At 38.6% G+C, this 16485-nt stretch overlaps 1 protein-coding gene across 3 annotated transcripts in view; it reads left to right on the top strand.

The window, feature by feature from the left end:
• lingo2 (leucine rich repeat and Ig domain containing 2) overlaps window positions 1-16485 on the top strand; it is a 308235-nt gene that overhangs the window by 164824 nt on the left and 126926 nt on the right. For all 3 annotated transcript variants that reach the window (XR_013658499.1, XM_023959558.2, XM_023959559.2), the window contains one exon: window positions 11911-11997. The gene's annotated coding sequence lies outside the window, so the exon portion shown is untranslated. The remainder of the gene's footprint in view (window positions 1-11910; window positions 11998-16485) is intronic.

Below are 16485 nucleotides of genomic sequence, written 5' to 3' on the forward strand. Positions count from 1 at the left end.
TAACTGAAACACTTTTCTAATAAGGATTATTTTATGTTACATTTACGAGGAAGTAATAACAACATTTAAGAAACAGGATTAAGGTGAAGTGGCCAATAGACACAATTAAACTAAATTTAAACAATTTAATCATCTAAAAAGAAATAAAACATTTTTATAAAGTTTTCAAAGACTTCATCTTTGATTAAGACAAAATAAATCAAATAAAATCTCAACATGTTCAGTTTTTGTGTAGCTACAGAAATAAATAATAGAGAATAAAGAAATAAATAGATAAATAAATATAATAAATATAATGTTAGTGTTTTTGTGTACATTTTATCAAACATATTGTGATTACACAATTGTTCAAAAAATTACAGTTGCCTTTGCACTAACATTAAAATAAATATAAAAAATAAATAAATCATTATTAAGAAAGAATTTATATATATATATTTTTTGTGAGGTTACATAAAATTGCATGTTAATAAACTGAAGGGAAAAACAACTACCAGGGTAAAATTACAAATAATTTAGTTGAAAATTATTATTAACACTGCCATGGGTGAAAATGTTAAAGCACATTTTTTTTCTGCTGCAAGTGACAGGAAACACTTAAAAAACGCGTAAGGGGGAAGTATGTCCGACGCAGTGTGTTGTGCGGATTTTCACTTTTTTCAACCCCCCAAACCCTGCACACTGCAGGAAGGGGCTATTCACGTGATAAGTGCCTGATTCTTGCGTGCAGCTTAGAAATGAGGAAATTTAGGTGTTGTTTGTTTCGGCGTCTTACATACATCATACTGGCACTATCCTGTGCACAGCCTACAGATACAGCATATGTGTGCTGTAAGGAACCTGTAATCGTACCTTACTAATGACTAGAGAGTGGCATAAGAGCATCGTTTGATAGCATCGCCGATAAGCCTTACAAATGTACAGATGTACTTCCTGTGGCAGTTGAAGAAATCCAGGCTGCCGGCCCAGATGATGGTGCAGTTTTTACACGGCCATCACAGAACCCATCCTCACCTCCTCCATCACAGTGTGGTATGCTGGAGCCACAACCAGGGATGTACACAGACTGCGGCGTATTGTGCGCTCAGCTGAGAAGGGAAATGGCTGCAGCCTTTCATCTGTCCAGGACCTATACGTCTCTAGAACCCGGGGGCGTGCAGGTCGGATAGCAGCCGACCCTTCTCACCCTGGAGATGGTCTACTTGAGCCACTCCCTTCTGGCAGGAGGCTAAAGTCCATCAGGAACCAGAACCTCACGACATAAGAACAGTTTCTTTCCCTCCACAGTCAGACCCATGAACACTCTTTAATCCATAACCCCTTAAACTTTCACCTATATGTCCATTATCTGCACCTTCCTCATCCTCTGTTTGCACTATTTATTTCTATTTATTGTTATGACCATTCTGTTATTTTTTTATTTTGCTTACTGTCGTTTCATTTTTATTCCTAAGTGTTGAATGTAGCACATTGGCACCGCAGCAAATTCTTAGTCTGTGAAACTGTTTTGTTCACTGACAATCTCAATAAAAACCATCCCTTTAAGATGAAGCCGCTTCTCAATATGACCCTCCAAACCCAAAAACCCGTACAGATCAACCCCCATATGGGTGCATGGGACTAAGGCTTTGACTAGCTGTTCAATTTGCTTTGTTTGAAGATTGCCTCTGTTTTTGTTTGGACTTGCCTTGATAGACTGTAATATAATGTTCCATCCATTTCTTTTTTTTGCCATGTCATGAATTGCAAGAACCCTTGTCTCTGCAGCCTTGGTTTCTGCTCTGTTATTATGAAGGTGGGCAGAAAAAAAGATGTGACAAATGTGACAGTGGAAGGGGAGCTTGAAGAGACAAGTCCCACAGCGGCGAAACCTACAGGAAACACTTCACACCATAAAACATTATCATTAAAACCCTGTCAGTCCAACTGACTACTCCAAAAGTAATAAAACAACCAGAATTATTAAAAAAAAAATAAAAAGAAATCAATTTTGTTCCTAGAAGTGTTTTATAAAATTGTGTTATTTTTTAAACTCAGGCAGACTATCTTTTCCAGAAGTCAGAAAATGTAACAAAATCAAGAGGTGAAACATGAGTTTTACAAAAGCTGAAACCAATAGCAAAACAAATGTGTTGGTGTTGTACATGTAATATTCATGCAAGAGCTGTAATGTCTCCTTTACATGCAGCTTAGACATCAGGATCAAATGCACCCATAATCCCCTCTGTATGGATCCAGAATCTTCTTCTCTCTATTATCAAGGTAGCAATTACCCATTCAGTTCAGCACAAGTGCTTATTTAGTGTCAGATCAAAGCAAATTAATCAACTGATTTCAAATAATACCATTTTCTTATGAAGTTAAGGCAAGAATGACCTGCAAGTAAACACAAGTTAAAAAAATGAACAGTAAGAGTACAGCAGCAGAGCGTTCAGAAAACATGTCCCTGGCTTTTTAAACACACACAACCTATGTTTGTTTGAAATGAAGACCCGGCAGCAGACCCTTCGCCTGTACCGTACCGTGCAACAAGGACAATTTAAAGTCCAGTGAACAGAAGTGTGATGGAGTGATAGTAGTTAGACAGCGAAACTTAATGTGAAAATACAAAGAGCAGAGCGCCGGCTGAAGGCGGGCTCAGTCTGGACTGATCGTGTTGAACTGAACATGTGAAACGGTATAAATGTTAGTGGTCACAGTTGTGATTTCCACCAGTCATTATTAAGCACATAATCAATAAAAGCTAATTAACTTCAGTTCTGTGACTTCAAGTAATTTTTTGCTTCAATAATGGTAAGCTATGGCCAATCCATCAATGAGAAATGGATTGTTTCAGACATCGCTGTTTATTGATTATTAATTTGTGGAAACAGCATTCAACCCAGTTCTTTCAAAGGGGCTCACTGCCTTCATTCAAGCAAGATCCTGTTTTTTCAGTAAGTTAAAAAAGGCCTATTTGTCTGTCTGCTCTGTTTAAACTGAACTGTTTGTCTACCACAAACGTCCCGTTTCAACATAAAACAATAAAGATCAATTAAAATAGTCTGTTCTATTAGCAGAATGTTGAAAATGCCAAAAAGTGCTCCTCCTCAGACAGAAGCATCACACAGACTGAGATCTGGTGTTTGGTGGAGAAAGAAAGGATTGCTGTGGACGTCTGCAGGGACACCGATGTCTTCATCAACGGCTGCAGAGATCCTGCAAGCCACCCATCCAGAAATAAAACATTAATAAATCGTAAATAAAGACTCGGCTTCACTTCTCTCGAGCAACATTTTCGACTTTTTTTTTTCGAGACTTTATTTCGACTTTAATGTTGCCATTTCGACTTCAACCTCGCCCTTTTCGGCTTTTTTCCCCTGTAAGTCAGGGAGAGAAAACATTATCCTCCAGAGTTTTTTCTCTCACTGTGGCCCTCTTACTGCGTCTTAGACCAAGGTGGTAGATGGGTCAAAAGTTTATTTTAACAAAAGTAATCTCCACAGGAGTCAGAAAAAAAAACCTCTCAAAAACAACATACATAGATGAATCTAGAAAGTCTTCGCAGTTGCAGCCTCTGATAGATTTATTCCTGATTTTATCTATCCTGGTGACTCCCAAAGAGAACCTCAACATCTTCATCTCTGCTACCTCCAGCCCTGCCTCATGTTTCTGCATTAATCTCTAAACAACATGGCTGCTCTCAGCAGTCTTCTACACCTTTCCTTTTATTCTTTCAGTCACTTGGAAGAGCCTCCAGATCTCCCTACGTCTGTTTCACTTCCTCCCTAAAAGCCACACAGCACTCAACCTCTTTTCCCTTTTCAACCCTTACCCCTTTTCAACCTCCCCCTCTCGATCCTCTGCCCTTGTCCTGTTGATCTTCCTCACCACCAGAGTCATCATCCTTACCACCATCCTATGTTGTCTGTCAAAACTCTCCTCAACCAACACTTGACAGTTACATTTTTCTTTCAGATTAAATCCGAACATAATGGAATCAACTCACTCTATTCTCCTGTCTCCTGATACTCCTTTCCTTTCTAGAAAAATGTCTTGCCGCTGACATTTTCACGTGTCCTTCACCCACATGTCTGTTGAGGTCTGCTCCAATTCCCTCTAGAGATAGTCTGCATCTCTTCCTTTATCTCCCTCCAGATGTTCTTCTCTTGTTCACATCCTACCTAGGAGTAGACTGTCCCCCAACACACACACACACACACACACACACACACAACCGCTCATGAAAAATAAACTGGAGAACGCAAAGGGGACGGCGATGAGAATGTTGACCGTCAAAGCCGATTGGAAATAGACACTGTTGGATAAATTACTTTTAAAAAGTAATTGATTACTTTACTTAGTTACCAGATCAAAATGGTAACTAAAAAACATTTCTCATTACCTATTAGAAAAAGTAATTCACTACTCCTTACTTTACATTTTTCCTCTTGTATACTAATTCTTAAGGGAAAAACAGTTTTCACAAGCAAGATCCTCTTGTCTCTCATTTAACTTTATTTTTAAAGCGATGACCTCGTGCAAAGTTTGAACCTGGCTCAAGACTTAACCTGGTTTTATTAGAATTCAGACAACAGTGTGCAAAATGACACAAAAACAAGTTAGTTATTCCTTTACAATGAGTTGCTCCTTTCTCGTTCTCTGTATCTGCCTTTTTATGCAAAGTTCTACTCTGCTGCGAGTCTACCGAACTACCCCCCCTTCCCACCCCCATTGACCAGAGACACATTCATATGCAGCTTGTAGAATATAGCTAATATAGAGAAAAACGGCTCTCAGGAAGGAGCCGTTTGGCATGTCTTTCACACCAAAGAGCCGACTTTAGAGTTGTTTTACTCACAACAGACACATCAGTACACGGGTTGGGTCTCTACTCTGCTGCTCACCTGCTGCTCTTCGAGAATGACGAACCTCCTTGCAGCATCTCTTTTCATCTCATCTTTGAGCCAGTTTGGATAGCAATGTGACTGAAGCAATGAGGCCATGTCTGTACTTTGACCAATCCCCAAATCTGTGCGTGGATGCGCATATGCACCACCTAAGTACCGAAGTAATGAGGGTTTAGATAGTCCAGTAATTGTAATTAATAAATCAAATTTAATCGTGATTTATGACGACCCTCCGTTACTGACAAAAGTAATTTAAACAAAAGTAGTTTGTCACTTTGTAAATTGTTACCTCCAACACTGGAAATAAATCTCAATAAGCTAGTGGAGATGCAATACATAAACAAAACAAGGACTTCCATGCGATCCATTCCTTCTGCTGATTAATCATTGATTTGACTTACAAGGCAGCTCTATCAGATACAATTTATGATGTGATTTCAAACAAATCAACACATTACAAAGAATTTACAAGCCCACATATGAAGTTAGCAAAATTATTTAATTCTGTTTCATCTCTATTTGTCTGTGAAGGATATTTTTAATACTTCATTCTTTTTGATTACCCAATACATCCAAGTTGAAAAGAAAAAGCACCTCATCATAGTACAGACTAGAGGATTGTTTTAATCCCAACAAATACTAAATTGTTAACAAAAACGATTTCTTGATATTCCTTATTGGTCTCTACTTACACGATAAAATTAAAGAATTTAAAAATGATATCAAAGAAAAAGATTTCATTAAAATAATAAAAAAATATAGCTTTTCTAAAACATGGACCATTTAGAGTTCTTTTTTTAGTTGATTGTGATCTCTGTATGTAATTTTATGAAAATATGCTATTCCTTGTTTCTGTATGTTTTTCATGAAATAACCCTAAACAGTGAAAGTGCATTCAATGCACCTTAAGAACAAAAGGGTAAAATAAATAAAACATTAGGATATTGATGTAACCACAAAGGTTCCCAGATAAACAGACCAGGAAAGAGCCGTCAGTCGTAATCAGTGCACACTGAAACTACTGGTCCAGTTGCTCCATAATGTCATGAAGAAACCACTGGTGCATATTTTAGCAGGATTTTACCCTGCAACTTCAGCGTTGACATGAGTCTGCTTTGTGATCTCCGTGCTGCGCACACAGGAATATGATGTCATGAGGAAAAGGACAGTTACTGTACTCGATTAGAGTATAGAGACAGAATAATAAAGCCGTGATGAGTCACATTTTATCTCCATGATTTTACATGTTACTGCAGCAAAGTCTGTATTTTTTCTGCACAATGACTACATTACTTATCTTCTTTCTAAAGAAGTTATGTAAGTCAATTCCATGTTTTCGAACGTTTGCAATGTTCGAAAGCCATAGAGGTATCTTTAGTATTATAATGGGCCTCTTAAATCCTCTTTTTATCTGTTGGTTGTAACTATGAAGTGATGTGTGAAAGGAAACATGAACAGCTTGTATTGCCTTAAATTTTCCCAACGTCTTCATGTAATTTGTACGTTATCTGCTGCTCTGTTAAACAGACTCAAACAGAGTCACATCAGGGAGTGAAATCTCAATCTGCCCTGGAGAGGGCAAAGCTGCAGTCTGTGCATATTCTGTAATTAATGTGCTGGAGATAAACTGACTATGTCCCCATTGATTTATTGAAAAGTTTATTATTTGAGTCACTAGTTTGCACTCATCCAATATTTTTGCCTTGCGTGTATTTGGGCTGTGAGGGTGCCAAACTAAACAGAGGCTCAAATCTTCTTCCCTTTAGTTATCTCCTCCAGCTCCTCTTGGAGGATGAGGAGGCATGCCCAGACCAGCTGAGGGATAATATCTATCCAGCTTTTCCTGGGTCAGCCAGGAGATTCCCCCTGGTTGGACAGCTCTCAACACTTTGCCAGAAGGCTTTTGAAAAACCTCTTAGCCAGATGTCCGTACTTATTCAGCTGGTTCCTCTTGGTGTGAATAAGCACAGGCTCCACTTTGAGCCTCTCCCAGATAGTTGACTTTCACATTCTTCCCCTAAGTAGTAAAGAGAAACAGCAAAGCTAAGAGATCAGGTGAAAGGAAAACAGAGCCAAAATCTGTGGAGAAAAAAAGTTTTAAAAGGGGGCTTATTATAAGACATCAATACTTGATATAGGATGATCAGAGGACTATGGTTTTTTCTTCTTCCGGGCAAGTGCTCATTAACGTATCCCTATGACAATAAAAAAATGTTTTTAACCAAATTCCACAACATAAATGTCTTAAAAAGCCATATTTCAAGTTTATCTGAAGCCCCTGTTTCCAAAATCCCCTCAACATGAGCGTGACCGTTGAAGCTGAGCTGAGTAGCCCCGCCCCTAATCTGCCTTTTGGATAATGATGCCGGCGTCTTGTATGAGTGACGAGCTTGACATGGGGGAGGTGGGCACGGACGACAGCGACTGACAGTCTCTATTCTCCAAAGTTTCTCTTAAGCAATAAAGAATCTTAATGTTTGGTTCTAAAACGACACTTTTTGATCTTTGTGTGGAATGATAAAACAATTGTGTGGACCAGACCTGCTGTTTAATAAGATTATGAACAAAAAATACCTTTGATAAGTCCATGCAAACTGCTTGTATTTACACTGGCTGTGGCTCAGAAGTAATGTGATGCTAGCACATGCAGATTGTTGAATTCCCTCACACAGCAAATAAAATGAAATGCCAGAAAGAAAATCCCTGTTCACACGGACTGTAACTTTTGAAATACGTGTGGTCAGAGCTGAAGGTTTTTCTTGGCTTCATGGACCCAGAGGAAGGAAGGGTTAAGTTTAGCATTACAGGTTAGGTTCAGACCAACAAATGATTCCTGAGCGCAGCTGTTTCTGCAGCTCACCGCTCCTCCAGAGGATGCATCAAATGCAGAGAATACATTTCAAGCAACTATGCGCGTGACAGCTAATGGGAATTAAACTTTAAGTTTCATTTAAATACATGCGGCCAACAACAAAATGCAACCTTAGATGCCCTTAAAATACATGCAGGGAATGCAGGAAGGCTCCATCTTCTCTTCTCTGATGCCTGCGCTCTTTGAACCTTCTGAAATCATTATGACTCATTGATTCAAAAAGAGCATCTTTGCGACAGTTTGATTGACAGCGAGGAATAATACCTTAACCCCTAACCCATAAAAAAATGTGTTTTCCGTCAGGAAACAACCTAACCCTACCCTAACCCTCATGTAAAGAAAATCTTCATATGACAAATGCAAGAAGAAGCCATTAGATAAAAATATGTATGTTGAAACATGGTCCACATGGTCAAAGGGGAAATTCAGTGTTCCCTTTAAGTTTATTTTTTTCCTACCTCTGGTGATGAGGAGCAACTTTTTAACTGGAACAATAAAGTGATGAATTGCTTTGCTGTCAATCGTCCTGCAGAGTTTTACACTTGTATAAATCAGGTGTGTGTTTACAAGCACCCAATCTCAAGATCGAAAAGAACACATAAAAGGCGCACAGCTGTGCAAAGTAATTGGTTCTGCTTCATAGGCTGTGCATTATTAGTTAAAAACAACTTTTGGATCATGGGGGATGAGTTATGTTAATGAATTTAAAATTCTCCTCATTGTTGGTTAAAGTGAGAAATAAGAGCATGTTGCAGAGAGCCGTAATGGGCTTCCCTCTGTGAACATTTTTCGTGTTTTTGTCATGGAAACCTTTGAAAGCCTTAAGAAACATATCACAGAGAGTCCAGTGTTTCTGTCTCTGTGCTGTGAAGTCATTTGGAAAGATTTAGTAACAATAATTGATGTTGATAAGTTCATTAAGGGACTGCGACTTGTAGAACTCACTTTAAAGGTGAGTCACTGCATCATTTCAGATCAGATTTCACTCATCTTGAAATTTGCTCAGAAATGTCGACATTAAGAAGATTCAATCCCTTTTCATTTTAACTATTTACGTTAAGACTTCTGTTTTTCATTCATATTTCAGGATGACATGAATAAAGATATGGATATTAGCCTTCTGTGACCCAAAAATGTTTTTTTAGAGATACAATTTAAAACTTTGAGACAAAATGCATTTCTTTCCCTCTGTCTGAAAGCCAAACCCAAAATGTGACACCTCCAAATGTACCATTTCCAGTTCTGGTTTTATTAATGTGTGGTGTGGTAATAAAGCTGATAGACCTCTGATGTCTTAACAGCATGTATGTGCTTCTGCATAGAAATGGCTCTATGGCTGCATAATTAACAGGAAACTATTGTCATGATTAGAGTGCATCTTGACTCCAGGTGGCAAATGGTGTCTTTAAGGCATCTTTGTAAATTAAGGCCAAGCTTCTGCCAACGGAGCTGATGCTATCTTTGGGGCAAAGCTTAATTTATCTGTAACAGGTCTTACAACCCACCGCACAAACTTTTTTTTAGTATTAAGTCGTAATCTCAACCCTGTTATTTTGTGGTAGTCAATGTGAACGTAATAGAACCACGTTGACACATTTACGTGAAAAGATTGTTTTTTGTATATATATATATATACATGCCTTAATGTATTGGGTTACTGCCGTGTGATTGGCTGTTTAGAAATTTGCATTAAGGAGCAGTTGGACAAGTGTTTAATTTTGAAAAGAAGTCCAACACAAAAGGCTATCAGCTTCTATCTGTCTGTCTACTGCTAAACAGGAAAAGTAAATAAACAACAAAGAAAAACAAAGACTTTAATGGCTGATTTGGTGTCTGTGCTAAAATGAACATCTTTAAGTATTTGTCCTTGATTCAAAAGTGATCAATTATATTTATAGGTGGAATTGAATTATTTATTTTTAGATCTTTTATGAAGTGTATCGAATTTTATTCCCATCTGTCAGATAAAGAACAGACATAAGGTATTGGTAAGAGATCACTCGAGCTGCTCTTTTACTGCCCATCAATATTCTGCTGGTTTTGTGAGCATAGAGCTTCAGCTTTAATGAGGGACTTAGTGGATAGATGATCAAAAAACAGCACAGCTGTTGTCCTTGGACTCCTAATGGCGTACTAATAGCACAAGGTGTAGGAATGATGTCAACACAGATGTCCAGAGCCAAACTTTATTTTAATCCCTCTGCTTTGACTTTCAGGAAATGCCAGTTAATCAAAAAAGCCTCAAATGTATTCTCTATAGAATTAAAACTTTTCACAGTTAATCAGACATGGACTTCAGTCCATTTTCACCTATAGAGCAGCTTGAAGATTTTGGATTGTTTCTGTAAAATGGTCTCCCCAATCATTTAGAGGATTAAAGAAATGTTGGACAAGGAACGCCTGCCCTGCAATCCCATAAAAGGTGTTTGATGGGATTGAGGTCAGGACTTTGTGTGTGCTAGTCCCATTATTGCACAGTAAACTCATCCAAGCCTGTCTTTAACGGGCCTTGCTTTTGGGCATGCTCGTGCTGGAATAGGAAAAGGCCTTCGACAAACAGTTTCCACACAGTTCAAAGCGTCATCCGGACTGCTTTGATATGCTGCAGTGCTGGAGAAGTGAAGCAAACCAGTTCAATACTCGGCAGCAGACGCACAGCTCCATGGAGACACAACCAATTTGACAAACCTTTTATTATTATTATTATTATATAAATTATTTTATCCTAAATATAGATTCAGTTTGATGATTTATATGCAGTTGCTTTGTGGAAAAATTCATATATTATTACGATTGTGGGGGAGACTTGATGTTTCTCCTTTAGCTCATGTGAATTCCTGTTGTCTTTATAAAGTGCCAAAGTATGTAACCCTTGTGCTATCCTAGGCCCTTTACCATTGTGAGTTGGGTCATCTAGACCCACTAGACAGTGCTCTGAACATTTTTTCTTCAATGATTTGTGATCTTCACTGGTGTCCATGGATTACATGAAATCTTTCCACCTTTATCCACCTTTGTCATGGTAGGGAGAACACGTCAATGGAAGGGTGGGGTCATCTAAGATAGCACAAGTGTTAAAGACCCACTCAGAGAAAAAAGGGTTGTTGGTGTTTTTAACATGTTCTTGTAACACTTTTGTGATTATGGAGGACATCAACTAAACAAACTAAAAATAGGCTAAACATTGCATTTCTGAGTAATTCTTTATTTGAATCATTGTGAATCTGAATGCCGTAGGAAAAAGCTTGTAGGTGTGAGGTAGAAGCTACTACGGCAGGCCGCAAGCTCCCTGTCCGCTCCATTCTGATGCATCCACTTGCAGACAAATACATGCATGAATGTCTTTGTTTTCCTCACCTGAGCTGGAATCTGGATCTAAACTGTCCAGCTAGATAGCTGCAATATTGCTCACCATACTAGGTAATGTTATGTTGGGGTTATGGGAGACCGTAAACTAACTGAGAGAGTGTAAACAGACGCATGATGGGAAGAGGGGCTGGGGTTACTCAGCTTCAACTCAGAGGTTAATTTTTTTTTTTTAACTCCTGCAGAACCTGTCTTAGCAAATGACACAGGTTTTTTTGATTATGGCAAAAAACAGCATAATAATCATTATAGGACCACTGGGAACGCTTTATTTAAAGTGAGACTTAAAGGAGGGAAGCAGAATGACTGGACACAGCATTGTCTGTTCCTAGGGTTAGCAAGACATAAACGTATCTAGCCATATGGATTGTTTATAGCTTTGGTCTTTTCCTGTAAATATTGCTGATTGCTGTGACTTTGCATTTATATTTCACACAGTTATTGAAGGATATGATGCATCTGCAGCAGCTTTAATGACACAGAATGGAAGTCATAAAGGCTTCCCACTCTGTCTTCAGTTGACTTTTATGATTTATCACGCTCTTTCTTTGCCTCACAGAAATAACCTTTTTTGCATACAAATAGCGCTTCACAGGCCAAGTAATTCATAAAGTGTTTGAACGAAAAACACTCATGACCATTTTTCATGGGCCCCTTTTTTATGTCCCTCTAGGTTTATATCCATTGACTTTCTAACTGTTTTAGATATTGACTCCCGGCTGAGAGACCCGTGCTGGAGATGTGTCTTTTTATCCTGACATCCTCTCGCTTCTGTTTTTGCAGATAAAAGACACCAAACCAGGACGACAATAACAAAAGAAGACAGAGAGGACCAGGCCATGGCTGAGGTGATGATTGCTCCTGAAAGTGGTAAGCAGCTAACAATTACAGTACTTTGGCTGAACAATGCTGGATAAACTATAAAGTGCTTTTCAGATCTTCAGTGTTCCCTAGATGCTTTTCTTTGAAGGTGTTTTTTTTTATTATCACACTTTTGCTCAGACTTAGCCCCACTTTTTAAAAGTTTGAATCACTTTGAAAAATACAGCAGAGGTAAAGGGCTATTGTTGAAAGTCACATTGGGATAAAACTCAAATAGTTGTCTCCCACTAACACCTCAGTGCAGGAAGGAGCATTTTCGCAGATCTTTCTTCCCGTCAGATATTAGACTCTACAGCACCTCATAGACACTGGACACTAATTATTATTGTTAATAACTTTTTAAGTGTATTTTTAGTGTTATATATTATCTATCTGCTGGGTTTTTATGGTAACAAGGTAATTTCCCCTTTGTGGGATTAAAGAAGTTTTTTTCTATTTTCTTCTGCTTTTGATTTTTCGGCTGATTTTTGACTTTTCAGACCGAGAAACACTAATTAGTGCAGCTGGTTATCAAACCAACTATGCATTTTGTGGTAGAAGCTCCAAATGAATGTACATTATGATCCCCTCTTTTAGAAAACACATTTAACAGAAGAAAATCAAAGATTCAAAACAATTATATAGATGCAACAATTAAGTTTATGGCCGCCATCTTTCTATATGGCCACCATTTTGGATTTTTCTTGTGGCTAACATGCTTTTCCAAAGGAGGGGATCCTCTTTGGTCCCCAACCTTTTTAATGCCACGGACCGGTATGACATCACACAAAGTTTTATTTTAGCGGTAACCTATCACGTGACCGAGAAGAGTGCCTTGGCCTGCGTCAAGAGTGACATAGATGGATGTAACAGACAATCTGGCAATTTTTCAAAATAAAATATCTTTCAGATTCTGAAATTAATAAAATGTAAGTTATGTAAGTTATTTATTCTTTCTGTGTGGCCCGGCACCAAATGACCCACGGACCGGTACCAGTCCGCGGCCCGGGGGTTGGGGACTGCTGCTGTAAGGTATATCCATGCCAAATTTGGGGCTTGTACCATAAAATGCTCGATTTGTCTGACGTATTCACCTAACTGGCTCCACTACCTCTGTTCATGTATTTCCTGAACACCTCTGTGGTCAGTAATGTTTCATTTTGGTTTTATGTGAAGTAAAATGCTTAATCAAATGAACAAAAACAAATATATCATTTCTGCTTTTGGTTCTCTCCTAAACATCATTTGCTAATTAAAGTTAATGAGTTTCTTCAAGACTGTCACAACCCTGAAGTGTTTACCCCTGACTGATAGCTAGAAGGTTGTCACATTCATTTTGACTAACTCAGTCTTAATTGAACCTTTGTGTATGCACACATTACTTACACCATGAACCTTACCAAGTCTAATCAGTGCAAATCGCTAAAATGAGCTTGGGTGCTTTGTGCGACTGCAATTACTTCATCTAATTTGACTGCAAATGCAGGTTTTTACTGAAGTACCCTCGAAACTACAGTTAGACCAGAAACAAATGTTTTCTGGTGTTTTGTTTTGCCTAAATATGTCTGTATTGGGATCCTTGCTTACGGCTCAGTTTGCTTCCAGGTGCAGTTTGAGCTGCAGGGCTTTGATCGAGCAACATTTGATATGATTTAATGGATTTAATTTGAAAAATGTGTTTAGAATTAAAACAAAGCTTCCTTCACTTTGCTGTGTTTAACACTTACCGTAAAAAGAACATTTTAGATTAAGATGCTGTCGTACATCTGAAAATGGACCCTCTTCACTGTAGACTTATGTCAATGGAAGCCCAATTTAAAACCTCTCATTTGTCTGCAGTTTTTTTAGACAGATTAAAGCCTTCAGCTTTGTGGCGCTGGACATGTTTTTGGCCTCCAGCATAACTGATTTTCTGTGCTCCATGTAACCATGGCAGCGTTGAGTCAGATTCCCTCACCGCAGACTCTCTGAACACTGAACCTAAAATGATTGGGAGAATAATATTTTGATTTTCTAACAGTGCAGCATGAACATGCAGGTCAAAGCAGCAGGGCGTGTGGCATCGCAGAGAAAAGTTATTTCCTTGTAATCCTGAATTCCTGATTACGCAGAGAGCAGCGCTTAAATATACAATGAGGTCATGAACTCCTCACAGCGTGTGAAGGAAGCCCATGTGACTCACATCCGTGCGTGACAGTCTTACACTGCAGGCTGGGCCAGTTTTTTTACTTTAATTGTGTCGTAAAGTCACGCAAAACAGACGTTATTTAAATATTCATTTCATGCTCAGCTTTATTGTTTGAAAATTAGCTGAAACACTGCAGGAAAACATTGAGAGCCAAAGTCAAAGCGAGTGGCATCGTTTGGATTCTGTCAGTTTTCATGCGTGGATGTGGACACGCAGAACACATTAGAGTTACTTGTTTGTATCTCGAATCTTTTGATCCAAGAGAAGCTGATTTATCATAAAAATTTCAGTTTTACCTCCCAGAGCCTGTTTGAAGATGAAGTGAAGGGGAGAAAAGGAGCCTTCTTTGTGTTGACCCCGATAACACGGCTAAGCTAAAGTGTTAGTGATGCAGTTTGTCTGAGCTTTGATGTTGACATGTATGTACGTTACTTTATGATCGCATGGCAGCCATTTGATGATGTTGGTCTTCAAGATTAAGTTAAACTTAACGTTTGTTTTTCCACATTTTGTTTAACAGTATTTAAAGTCTTCTAATCTAATGTGAAAGCGTCCCCAGTGATCTTTTGATAATGATTTTGCTGTTTTTAGACAGAATCTAAAAACCTTTGTTTTTTTCTAGGACATAGTTCCTGCAGTTCATTAGAAATTCACCTCTGAGTTGTGAGCAGGTCTGTTGATGTGGAGCAACATCACCCCTCTTCCCATCACCCATAACTGAGAGCCATCATTTTACAAGCTCTCCTGTTAACTTACAGCCCCTTAACCCTTGTGCTATCTTAGATGACCCCACCCTTACATTGACGTGTTCTCCCTACCATGACAAAGGTGAATAAAGGTGGAAAGATTTCATGTAATCCATGGACACCAGTGAGGATCACAAATCACTGAAGAAAAAAGGTTCAGCGCACTGTCTAGTGGGTCTAGATGACCCAACTCCCAATGTTAAAGTGCCTAGGATAGCACAAGGGTTGCACCTCCAACCTGAACAACCTGTGATAAACAAAATCTGCAAAATAGTCATTTTTACTATTCTAGATATTTTGTGAAACTCCTCAGTGCACACTTTTCCCAGACAGAGATGAACATTTTCATACTTTTCTCTCTTATTTTACATCTCAAAGTTTAAATCTTAACAGAAAAATTGGTCCAATGTTATAGAATGAAAACAAAGGTCTGATCCCAACCAAAGTTTTAGGTAAATTTGGCAAACTGGACGTATTCTATGCGGCAGACATGGAACGAAAGTAAAAGAAAGTGAGTATTTGCATGTTATTTCTAAAACACGTCGGGCCAGAAACTTTTATGTGCAACCTACAACATTTAGCCTTATTGGGCGTAGCTTAAAATTTGTGTGGGTATAGCAGTGCAATGTGCTTCTTGAATTTTTTATCAGTATCTGTGCTTAGTAGCATTTAGTAGCTTCAATCAAAGTAAAAATGATGCAACGTTGCACTAGAAAAAAATCTGCAAAACAGGGAGACTGTGAAGGGTGAACAGCGATATAATGAGGGAACACTGCACAGAGAATTAGTTTACCTTCAGTGCGCTGGAACAAACCAATCTCTCTCTTAAGGATCAGACTTGGAACGGCCACAAGCTTCCAACTTTCTTTGTCTTTGTTCTCTCAGATAGATGACTATGCCCATGGGACGTCCTCCTGTATGGATCCGTTTTAAATTACCATGTGCATCAGTCTGTGGGTGCATTAGGTATGGCTCTAAACATCAGTCCTGGCTCTCATAGTACATAAAGTAGCTAAACTCAGATCAATTTTTTTTTAATTTTACAAAATAAAACTTTGACTTTGGAAAACAATCAAGCTAAAATGTACATGCAAAGGGGTAATTATGTTTAAGCATGTGGCAAACGCGCATCTGTGACGTTCACTCATGTTCTACTGGTACCTGTGTGTAGGAAAGGATGCACAAAAAACAGCAGAGATGTGTTTAGAGATGGGGGTCCGCAGCCAGATGGTGCCGTTCCTTCAGCATCACTATTAAAGCAAAATCTCCCCACCCCTCATGGGAGGAGCCAGACAAGCAAAACCGAGGAGTTCGGTTTTAACAAGGTGTTTCATTCAAACACACTTTGTACCCAACCTAATCATCCACTTAGTGTTTCATCTAATGACTTTATAAACACGGTTTTCTTTTTTAAAATCAGTTAATTAAAATCTAAAATAAACCTCCAGAGCATAGCAGTACAGGTATTGTCTGACTTTAGAAATTGCTGCAGGTTGCATCATCTGTGGCAGCCACTTACGCCTGCTAAAACCAGACTTTTAGTTAAGACTATCTAACTCTATG

Source organism: Oryzias latipes, chromosome 10, assembly GCF_053564925.1.
Source record: "Oryzias latipes strain Hd-rR chromosome 10, Olatipes_Hd-rR_3.1".
In the NCBI taxonomy this organism is placed as follows: Eukaryota; Metazoa; Chordata; class Actinopteri; order Beloniformes; family Adrianichthyidae; genus Oryzias; species Oryzias latipes.